Source organism: Cyprinus carpio, chromosome B9, assembly GCF_018340385.1.
Source record: "Cyprinus carpio isolate SPL01 chromosome B9, ASM1834038v1, whole genome shotgun sequence".
NCBI classification, from domain to species: domain Eukaryota; kingdom Metazoa; phylum Chordata; class Actinopteri; order Cypriniformes; family Cyprinidae; genus Cyprinus; species Cyprinus carpio.
The window spans coordinates 6,153,597-6,165,690 of NC_056605.1; the positions used below are offsets into that span (position 1 = coordinate 6,153,597).

The 12,094-nt window shown below is 36.6% G+C and overlaps 1 protein-coding gene across 1 annotated transcript in view; it reads left to right on the forward strand.

The window, feature by feature from the left end:
- Positions 1–12,094, forward strand: part of LOC122138430 (N-chimaerin-like) — a 35,988-nt gene that overhangs the window by 20,562 nt on the left and 3,332 nt on the right. The gene's annotated exons all lie outside the window — the stretch shown is intronic.

The following is a 12,094-nucleotide window of genomic DNA, read 5'->3' on the forward strand; positions in this document are numbered from 1 at the left end:
CTCCGATACTGGCATTTTTTTTAACTCTATTGCCTGAAAGCTTGAAATGTGTTCCTCATTGGCACCGTTATGCTAAATGACAGCATAATGTCCAGCTATAGTCAAGCTACACATTTGAAACAATAGTCGAATATCGGTGACCGTTCCCTTTGACTTACATTGTGTTTTTACCATATAATGGGAACCGAAAGTCTTTAAAATAGCTTATTTTTGTGTTTCCATTCAGGTTTGACACGACATGAGAGTGAATAAATGATGACAGAATTTGTATTTTGGGGTGAACTGTCCCTTTAAGCAGGTGTGTGGGTGATTTGTGCTTCTGTACAGCTGTGATTGGTCTTGAGTTGATGAAGAGCAGCTGACAGATGCACAGACTGATTTATCTCCGCATTAATTCATGCATGTAATCAGACAATCAGGGGTGATTTAAACGTGCAGTAATTACTCACAGCGGCTCGTCGCTGCTCCTCACTGAGGCTCAGGCTATGCACAAACAATGGCCGGGAAAGCCATTTTCAAGGGCATAAATATTATGATGACAGTGTTTGTGTATTAGTCTGATATGTGATGGTCTGTTGATGTCAGGTCTGTGTTGAACAGATATGCTGTGTTTCACAAATGTCCCAGTGCAGAGCGTTTGTGGGATTGTCTGTTCAGTGTGACTGTATCCAGACAAACACGTACTGTGTTACAGTAACAGACTGTATCCTGGAGGCCAGCAGATATGATTTGTACATATATTGAACACACTATCCTTAGTAATATGAGCACAGATAATGAAAAAAACAACATCAACAACAAAAAAACCTCAGTTTATCTATTTGGATCCTTACTTGCTCTTATTTTTAGAAATTCATATTTTAGCCGTATCATCATGAGTTAAAACAGTTATGAAAGTGTTTCCATATCAGCTGATGTTTGTACCAGTGAGTGCTGCATGTGTAAGATGCCCTGTTTTCTCATGTTTACTTGCGACAGTAAAGAGAGACACTGTGTCTTGGTTGCTGTAGGACATTTAGAGCGTGTTTAATGAACACTTGTGTAAAATGTGCTTATGCACTTTCTTAATAAGCAGTGTTTCTGTTCATTTCTGCCCTTGCAAGTCTGGTCCGTTGTCATTTTTCGAGGGTTAGGCTGAACGATGTACAGTGTTTAAACAGCCTTTCCCTGACCCTTAAGACCAAAGTATGCCCAAAGTTGGGTTACACTTCAATTTAGTGTCCTTGTTAAATTGTAGTTATGTATTTGTATTATTATTTAAGAACATGTAATTACTGTAAGATTAGGATTAGGGTTTGTTTAGTGTTAATTGCATGTAATAATGCAAAGATTGTTACTACAGTAAATACATGCAATGTGTAAAAGGGTCACTAAAATAAAGTTTTTACCCAAAGTTTTAACATCAATGCTATGCGTACAGTGCATGTGTGTAGGTTTCATCATCAGCATTAGGGGTGGGCGAGATGACCAAAATCTTATATCAAGATACCCGTAATTTCATGTTTTCAGTTTTTTTGCTTTTAATAAGGTATTTATGATTTAAAAATGTATATGATACTGTAGGAATTTCCTAATTCTTGTCACCAGTGTCAAAATATCACAAAACAATTTCAAGCTCACTGAAGACAAGTAAACACTCAGCGATTAAATAAGAATAAGAAACTAATTACAAGCAATAGGACAAAAAGGAAATGCTACATACATTGTATAAAGTAATCAAATGAATAAAAACACTGCATATTCTTCACTGTGTAAATTAAATATACATTTCTTATTAATAAAGTTACAAAAGTGATTTATTCGAGAGCAGTGAGAGATTTTCTCTCTTTTGTTGTTTGTTTAACAGAATGACAGGCAGCAGGAATATTAGACTGCTGTCACTTTAAGAGCTGCCCAGATACAATATACTGTTACTCTGTTTTCTTTCTCGGCTGTTTGCTTTCACTTAACACCTAAATTACTGTGTTTACGAGGATACATGCAAGGATGAGCATTAGGGCTGCACGATTAATCGTATTTTAATCTCGATAATGATATCCACCTTTCTTGATTATTCAAAAATAATGGTCACAATACTGGCCGCTCGTTATTTATCCTGAAACATGTTTTTAATTTTTTATCTTGCATCGCTAACAAGTCTTTTCCCTAGCGTTCATGCTTGTGGTTGCCAGATGTGAAGAGCTGTAAGCCCCAAAACAGAGCTTTTCTCCTTTAAGGATACACTTTCTGCCCGCTGTTTTATTTATTTTGTGCAATTTGGCAACCCTGTGCACACGCGCACTGTCAGAACAAGTGCTGATGATGATATGAAAACATACAAGTTTAGCGATCTCTCCACAGCGAAATTCTGCTTACATGAAGCCATTTGTACTGTTTGTGTTACCAAATGTGCCATGATCAAATTTTCAGTAATGGATCTATTGTGTGAGGAATAAATGCGCTTTTCCTATCTGTGACAATACAATGGGGGAAAATGTACATAAATTGTAATTGTTGGAATTTATATTAAGAGTTTCTAAAGTTTTTAGCAGTTTTCATGTTGGAAATGGCATGGCAATGTTAGTTTTCTGTGTGTGTTAACGATCTTTGAGCAAATTTACTGTGCGATCTGAGTGGCTTTTTCCCATTTGTGAACAAATTGTCACTTAGAAAATCTAATGTGAATACAGATGACAAAACACTAACCAAAACCATGAGTTTTGTGTTATCATAGTTGGTTAAAAGAAGTCAGTGTGTAGTCAGTGGAGGTTGGTTAAAGGACACATGAAATGTTATTGCATTTCCCTGCTGAAAAAAATAAATAAATAAAATAAATGGCTAAAACTAGCCTAGGCTGGTCATCCAGCCCAGTCTTTGCTGGTCTTTGCTGGTCAGCAGGCTGGTTTTAGAGAAGTTTTGACCACTTCCTTAGCTGGTCAGTTTGGGAGACCAGCTAAAACCAGCTACTTCCAGCTTAAACCAGCTAGGTTTAGGCTGGTTTTAGCAGTTTTTTTTTTCCCCAGCAGTATAGAATAATCGTTATTAATAATCGTGATTATAATTTTAATCAAAATAATCGTGATTATCAGTTTAACCATTATCATGCAGCCCTAACGAGCATTTTGACACATACGAGTGATTCTCTCAGACAGCGTGCACATATAGCTAAATTTGTTCTCTTTCACTGCTGATTGCATTTCAGCGGCTTAAAATCACTTATTTTTAAACTGCAAACAATGATTTTGTGACACAGCACAGCAACATTGCGTGAGCGTGTAACCACAATAGAGACAATATTCCAAAATCTCTACTGGTTGTCAAATTACTGCCAGTTAATCGTGTCTGCCGATATGTCACCCACTCCTAATCAGCATAGTTTGCACACATCCGGAGTTTTCTAACCATACTCCGTATGCTCAGCTCGCAACAGCACGTTGAGGTTGTAACACTGTGCAAAGATTTTTTTTATCCGTCATAACTTCTAGAGAGAAAGAAACTTTGGAGTGCACGTCTTTTGAGCATCTGTATTCATGCTGTGTTCTATCAGATGGAATATGCTTGAAAAGACTGTGTGTTCAGCTGTATGCATCTGAGCTAGTGTTGTCAAAAGTACAGACTTTGGTACCAGTCGGCAAATTAAAGCTGAACTGGCCAATCACCAGTGTTTAAGAATCGGCTCAAAATTTCCGTGCAGACTGGTACTGAAGAAGGTACATTTGACAACACCAATCTAAGCGTTTGCATCAAAACTGAAATATACTTAGGGCTTAAAGTATTGCTGGGCTGCCTTTTATTTTCTTTTTTTTCTTTTTTTTTTTTTTTGGAGTACTGTACCTTTAAGAAGTTTATATGTAAATTACCTCTGTTATGATTGGCTAATATCTTTGCATGAGTGCCAGCTCGTACTTCTGCTTTATTAGCTCACTATATTTGGCCAGGTTCCTAACCACACAATAAGAGATTGAAGACACATTTCGGTCAGGGCAGACAAAGCCATTGCAGTTCCTTCTGATTGGCTGAGAATGTTTGAACTTAACCAATCAGCTGGTTTGTATTTGTTTGGCAGTGTAACAGTCACACTGTAGAGAGAGAGAGACGGAGATGTCCTGTTTAACAGACAGTAAGATTCTGCTAATGAGACAGAGACGGAGCATTCAGTCTGCGTGAGTGACCGAGAGCAGATTGCCTGTTTGATGGAGGTTGGGGTTGTGTATCTTGGCAGAATCAAGCAGTCATCCTCTATTCACCCTCATTAGGCTTGTTAAAAGATTATCACATGGTTAAAAAAAGAACCAGCACGCCTCTCTGTCCTTCTCTGCTCATCAACGCTGACCTCGAAAGATATATGGACACTTAAGCTGAATTTGTGAATTTAGCATTAGATGCAATGTGGCATCTGTGTTGAAATGCTGCTAAAGCTTTTCTCAGAACTAAGTTCATTTTAAATAAAGTTCAAAAAATAAATAAATCCTCAGTGTCTTTGGAATCACCTGGTGTTTTGGTGATTTTTTATGGATGTACGAAGTCAGTTCTCCTAAAGTTCACACAGGAGCCACAGGTGTAGAGAATCACTTTAACTATCAACACAATCCACTACGTTTGACTACTGTAAAAATGTCACAAGTTTTCTTCATGTTAACAGTATTTTTTTATTTTATTTTTTTACATTTAAAGAAATAGTTTGGCAAAAAAATTTAAATTTGATAAATATTCTCACCCCCGAGCCAAGATGCAGATGAGTTGGTTTCTTCATCATAACTACATTGGAGAAATGTAGCATTACCAATGAATGCTCTGCAGTGAATGGGTGCCGTCAGAATGGGAGTCAAAACAGCTGATAAAAACATCACGATAATCCACAAGCAATCCTCACCACTCCAGTCCATCAGTTACTGTCTTGTGAAGTCAAAAGCTTCATGTTTGTAAGAAACAAATTAAATGTTTTTAACCTGTTAACTGTCACCCCGTCCCGTATACGGGACGCCTACGTTTACTTCACTAAATCCTTATCTAATCCTGACAGACTGTATATCGTTGGAAAGGTCTAAGACTCCTAAATAGATATTTTGCCAATGTTTTTTGTTAGAAATTATGTAGGAAAAGTAATAGATTAATTTATGACAAGAGTGCACCCTCAAAAATCTACATCATAACAGGAGTTCTGACCTTGTCAAAAAAAAGTCTTCTTCGTTGCCTTTTTCTCTGTCACACTTTAGAAATAATCAGAAATGATATATCAACTGAAAACTTAAAATCTCAAAATTCATCCTTTAAAACCCATTTTAAAATCAGACATTGCATTACCACGAAAATGGTACATCAATATCATGTTATAAAATGTTTTTGTTCATGAATTATAAAAATTTTAGTTTGGAAAGTGCATTTTCAAGTCTATGTTCAAAAATGTGAGTGACAGTTAAGGGGTTAAACCATCGATTCTATTCATAATCCATAATAATGTTTTCTTCAGTGAACGGCCTGAGGCTGAGTGAACTATTCCTCTAAAGCAGGGGTTTTCAAACATTTTTGTCAACCGAACTCCTTTGGCATAAATTAATTACTTGCAGTACCCCCTGAGATTTTAAGTAAATATTTCAATTTTTTAATTGCATTTGCATGTTGTTGTTTTTTTATCCTTTTAAAAGTTTTTATCATCATTATTTTACATAGCTGTTGTTACTGGAGATAAAATGGCATATCTGGTGGTCTGAGGTTCCGTGTGCAAAATGAGGTCTGTGAGTGTGAATATCTCTCCGTGATGATTATTTTTGACTCGTCTCTGATGTAACTGCTGCAGTAAGAGGGCCGCAGGGCTCATTAGCTCAAGCTAAAGAAGTCTGACGTTTGTGGAGCACACTGGACAGAAGCAGCTCTATATGTGTGTCAGTGGAAAGTCCCAGTGTGACTGATAATCAGCTGTGCGTGTCATAGCCACAGTCTCTGGTGAAATATTGTGTTGGTCACGTCACACTTGTGCGAAGTTCCCTTGAATGTGAATGACACCAGCGCTTCATGACATCCGTTTATCTGTTACACTTGTAGCTGTATTATTCTGTTTGAATAATATTTTTTGCGCACATCACATTGTGTGCTTGCGAATTATGAATCAGGAATGAGGCTCTATATTAAAGGGCACCTATCATGCCCCTTTTTACAAGGTGTAATATCAGCCTGGAAAATGGCATTTTTGGGGTGCGTCTAAAAAACAGAGCTGTTTTGGAGTGTGTCGCTTTAAATGCAGATGAGCTGCATATTTAAGCTGGCTTGTTTAGACATCCTCTCTAACACAGATAAACACTGTGCTCTGATGTAGGAGTAGTGTATGTCTTCAGATTGATGAATAATTTCAGTGTGTGAACGGGTTGAATGATTCAGACGGGAGCGCTGTAGTTTCCTGAAATCAGCGCAGATGTTCATCAGTCTGGAAAAGCACTGTTCATTCGTGCAGGAAACATGCACACGCCACACTTGACGTGATCTGTATAGAGCAAACCTCTGATGATTTTACAAAAATAGCATGCGCTCGTGTACGTGGGTTAGTGATAGACTGATGGATCTGCCAGAGTGATTCATCTGTTGGGGGTTTTTGGCCTGTTTGAGGTTAATAACATCCTGTAATTGGGCCATCATCTTTCCAAAGTTTCAAAATCCTTTCAGATTTCATATTTTTTTGTGACTTTGAGGTTTGTCAGTTTATATATCACAGTTGTACAATGTCATTGTTATGTAAAATAATAAGTGTTATGTAAAAAAGAAAAAAAAAATACGATTACAAGCATAAAGTCATAGCATTGTGAGATTAAATTTCTATTATTTGGAGAACAAAGTCAAAATTACCATAACACCGTTGTATCAATATGAGAATAAAGTTACCATAAAGATGGTTTGCAGTACTATGGTTTTTATTTTTCACTCAAAATATTATCTTTATATTATCTTTATTCTCAAAATATTACAACTTTAATATGTTATTTCCTTGATTTTATTCTCATATTGGTATGACTTTGTTCTGGTAATTTTGACTTTATTCTCAAAATACCACTCTATTCTCGTCATCTTATTTTTATGCATGTTTTTTTTTTATGTGGCACTAAAACACTGTGATACAATTCAGACTTTCCTTCAATTGCAATTTTTAAACACATTTCAACTATTTTGTGCAATTTCAAGTTTATATTTCACAATTTTGACTTTTTTTTAAACTGATAAGATATATGCGAGATATATGGAAATAAATTAAAATTCAAAGAAATAAAGCAAGAATTGTGAAATAAAAGGTCTCAATCTTTTTCATAATCACTATTGGAAATGATCTGTCTTCTGAATGGATTTTGAGTCCGTATTTAGTGAAGCACATGAGCACATTTTAGTTTCAGAAGCTCATGAGCACATTTCGTTTGCTTACATGAAGTTTTCATGAGCAAAATGTGCTCTCCTATTGCTCCAATTTCTCTAAGTGCCATTCATGTGTTTCACGGTAATTACAATAGTAATTGTCTTTAACCTACATTAGCAGCTACATATCTGATCTGATCCACACCTTTTTAGCGCATCATTAAACTCATCAGGACATCTATGCAGTGATTAAGTGATCAGATCCACTGGATTTTGTCTGTACACTGATATGCTTTGGTCTTAGCACAACCTTCAACTGTTTTGTAGTTTAGTGGTTGGGATGGGAAGAACATTTTCCGACCCCATGACTATCTCAAAAGGTTGAGGTTTTAAAGCTAAATGTAGTCCCTGTGAAAAGCTGAAAGCTCAACTACATCAGATGGATAACAGCTGTATCAGAACAAGCATTGTGATACAGGTATGGGTTAAAAACACTTTCCTGGTCCATGCAACACAGTGTCTAGTGTAAGTGTGTGTCTGTCCTTGCTCTCCTGTCATGTGGGGGCGACGGAAATGTAGCTGAGTTGCGTAACGCAATCGATCAGCAGTGCACCGTGTGACAGTCAGAGGAAGTGAACGAGAAAGTTAGGATAGAGAGAGAGAGAGATGGAGATGAAGCAGGGCTCGTGTCTCATAATTCTGCAGTAAACGGCTGTGAACTCAAGGGCAGTGTGCACTTCACTGCTGTACAGCATCCACAACAGCTAAACACTGGAGCTGAGAAAAACATGTTTTTGGTTTAATTGTGAAGTTGAAATTGAGATCAAATCATTAGTTTTGTTCAGATCTGTCACAGGACGCCCATCTATCTTATCTTAAAGAGACCCATAACTCAATTTTGACTCAATCTTTTGTTTTCGTTGCGCAGAATTGAAGCATGAAAATTCAGTCAGAAGATTTTTGTGGTTGTCTGTGCAAAAGTCTCTGTGGATATTAGGCAGGGTGCTGCTATGCGGTTGCTAAGGTGTTATGAATATTTTTAGGATGTTGCATTGCTAATTTATTACTAGCTGGTTTCTAAGTGGTTGCTGCTCCAATTTAAAAAATAAGAAAATTTGTTCCCTCCTTAAATGTGCACAACTGGTTAAGTGTTTGAGGTTGTAAGATGTTTGTTTTTGAAAAATAAGTCTCTTATGTTCACCAATGATGGGTTTATTTGATCAAAAATGCAGTAAAACAGTAATATTATTAAATATTATTACAATGCAATTTATTCCTGTGATCAAAGCTGAATTTATAGCATCATTACTCCACTCTTCAGTGTCACATGATTCTTCAGAAATCATTCTAATATGCCAGTTTGCTCAAGAAACATTTCTGGTTATTATCAGTGTAGAAATCAGTTGTGTTGTTTAATATTTTTGTCATTAGTATATTTTTCATGAGACCTTTTTCAGGATACCTTGATGAATAGAAAGTTAGAAGAACTGCATTTATTTGAAATGATAGAATTTAAAAAAAAACAATCTTACTGACCTTAAACTTTGGAATGATCGTGTAATTCTATGGAATTTTGTTGCATCAAAAGTCTATTTACTTAGAAATGTAACAACACACCATTCCTCAACAGGCTGCATAATTAAATTTTTCACACCTAAGAATATTCTGGCTTCTGTAAATTGAGCGTAATCAATTAATTAATGTTCTTAATTTTCTTTAAAAATAAGCACAAAATTGTGTCACAGTGAGTCACTTGCAATGCAAGTGAATGACGCCAGTTTATAAATGTTCAAATATATTTGTTTTTAACAGTATAGCTACAAATTATAAACAACATGATTTTAGTGCGACAAAAATAATGTCATGTCAACACTAAACCAGCTGTAAAAGGATGATTTACACAGCTGTACATCTCAAATAAGGCATGTTTTAACAGAAGAATTAATGCAAGTAAACTGTCTCTCTTCACTTCCATTAGAAGTGCTTCACTGTAGCCTACATTTGGATGTTTTTAAAGAAAACCAGCAGTAAGTCAGTTATGTTTTGTTTATAGTTATCAACATTATGCCACAAGCGCTGCTGACTGAGCTTAACCTATAATGAAAGTGAAATATTTTTTTCATGTCTCAGGTTGGGGTTTGTATGAGCAGTAGAGTGATGCATATGAAGCGTCTCTGATGCTCTAGTAGCATTGTATCTTGGTTTGTACCAGCTTTATCCTCCCTGTTGTTACGCGTGTTATGAGGATGATGTGTGGCGAGACCTGCCTCCCAGTTCCGGTCTGCAATCATTCATCTTATACGGTGCTGTGAGTGTTCGATCGCCTGCACTGTGATTATGCATCACTCCATCCTTATGTAACGTTATATAACATAACCACCCACATCACTGCAGCTCTGACTGAAGAAACTTTCCAAACTCGAGAGTGTGTTTCAGGGCACTGATGGAATGAAGACGTTTCGCTGCTGAAACACTGAAACTCATGATGTTGATGTATTTGACATTTGTTTGTTGCTCAGGAAAAGCAGAGCGTGAGCGGTGGGGAGGATGGGATGGAGGGAAATAGCGGCAATTCACCGTTAATTGCTTGAATGAGCAACAACAAAACACTACGACAAACTCACGTATATTAAGACAAACAGGTGCTTTTGCATTTTGTTTCGAAACTAAATCTCCCGCTATCATCTTGTCTTTCTTACCTCAGTCTTGTCAGTGTCTCCTCACGTGATAAATGAAATCTGGAATCCAGAAAAATTCAAATGGAAAAAATTTAATTTGGAAAAAAAAATACTAATTTATATTATTTCATAGTGCCCTAGTATATACTAATTTATATTTTTTAATTGGGAGCTTTTTTGGGTGTGTTATGTTTTGGAGTTAAAACAGCATAATCCAGATGATGATGGTGTTTAAGCTGTATTTGACCTTTAATATTACTGTAAAGATTGCATTGGAAGATAATATTGAGTTTAAACCTGTAATGCCTGACATATGGAATGATAGTAGGAAAAAGCTATTGTTTTGATTTATTGAACCCTTTAAAAATAAAGTTTGCATATGCATTTTGTGTAGAATACCTTTATATAGTATGATATAGTAAAATGTGGAGCTTGAACATGAAAAGTTTTAATTAAAGGCCCAAACTGAGGAAACTATGTAATATGGTGCAGTTGCTGATATTTATGTGACCAGAAAGTAAGATGAAGTTCTGATAGCCTTTAATGTAAATCAGTATAACATACTTGAAAATTGCATAAAATGCATGTAAATATCAGCTGTCAATGATGTCGAATTGTCCATTCTGATAAGTATTAACGTAAACACATTTGATTATGTCTTAAGTGAATGTAAACGGTAGGGAGAACGTGTATCAGTACATTGTATCCGTGCATTTGGTTTTAAAGGGACAGCAGCCTGATTTAGTTGCAATTGAGTTATTGATATTAATCAAGCAACAGAAGAAAAACAGAAAATCACTCACTGCTAAAAATTAATTTATAGAAATAAATATGTCTGCTTGAAAGAATAAAGAATACGGTAAGCAAGTTGCTATAAAGAATGCATAATTAGCCTATATAACCATTGGTATTTAATTAAAAAGACCATGTTCTTGTTCTTTATGAGAAGTGGTTTTATTCAATTTTAACATAAAGTCATGTTATGTGTCACCGCAGTTAAATCTGTGTCTATCATGATAAAACCTTAAAATCAAACCAATACAATGAGATTAGAAATTTTAGAGAAATGCTTAATAAATGCACCATAAACCCATTAGATTTTAGCCGACTAAATTTACTGTAGATTTAGTCTACTAAAATTTTATGATATTTAGTCGACTAAAACGTTTCTAAAACTAAAAACAATTCAGATGACTAAAATATGACCAAAACTAAATCAAATTTTGCTGTCAGAACTAACACTGGAACCCATCAGGTGTTGAGCGTCAGACTAAATGAGTGATTGCACAAACAGACGGACTCGCTCGTGTCGGTTTGGGAGAAGGAAGGAAATGGCCTTGAATTAGCCATTCTTCGCCTCCGCCCCATATATGACCAGCGTTTTGCTCCAGACGCGTTTGAGAAAGCAGAAAGATCAATCTTGTCAATTAGAGATGGGCCTGTAAGCCCACTTCCTGCCAGACTGACTGGTCAGACGCAGCATGCTGATCGCTCTGGAGCCACGGTCCTCAAACGCAGGCCGAGTGCACACATATGAAAAGACCTGCCGTGTGAAGCCACCTGGTACAGCTGTCTGCCGGGACATGGACTCTGACGCTGAGCGTTTCATCTCAGCTCCAGCGGTTTCATATTCTCTGCCTCCGCTTGGTTTATTGATCTGGAAGCCAGCAGGCGGGAGGTCTCTCATCCAGCCCTCCATTTGGGCACTCAGCTGACTGGCGCTGGAGAGGATCGAGTCCTGTGGTATTGATCAAAGGGGAACGCGTGGTGTGTGTATGTGTGTGTTCTGGTATGTCTGGATCCAACATACTGCTGTCAGAAGAGGATGAACAGTCCAGCTGAGATGAGAGAGGAAGAGTGTGTTCGATTATAATTAACATTTGAAGTGCTTCACACATGCAGCATGGCATATTAGTGCCGAAGTTAATTAATAAAACAATGAAAAATTGTGTCTTGCGCAGGAAGGCGCCACTCAGATCTTTTAAAAAAGAGAAATTTTAAATTCTGTTTAAGTGTTTCAGGTTTGCAGTGACTTAAACTTTACTAAGCTAATAGAATTTACTGAGAATGCAAGGGAATGAGATTTATATATTGTTTGAGCG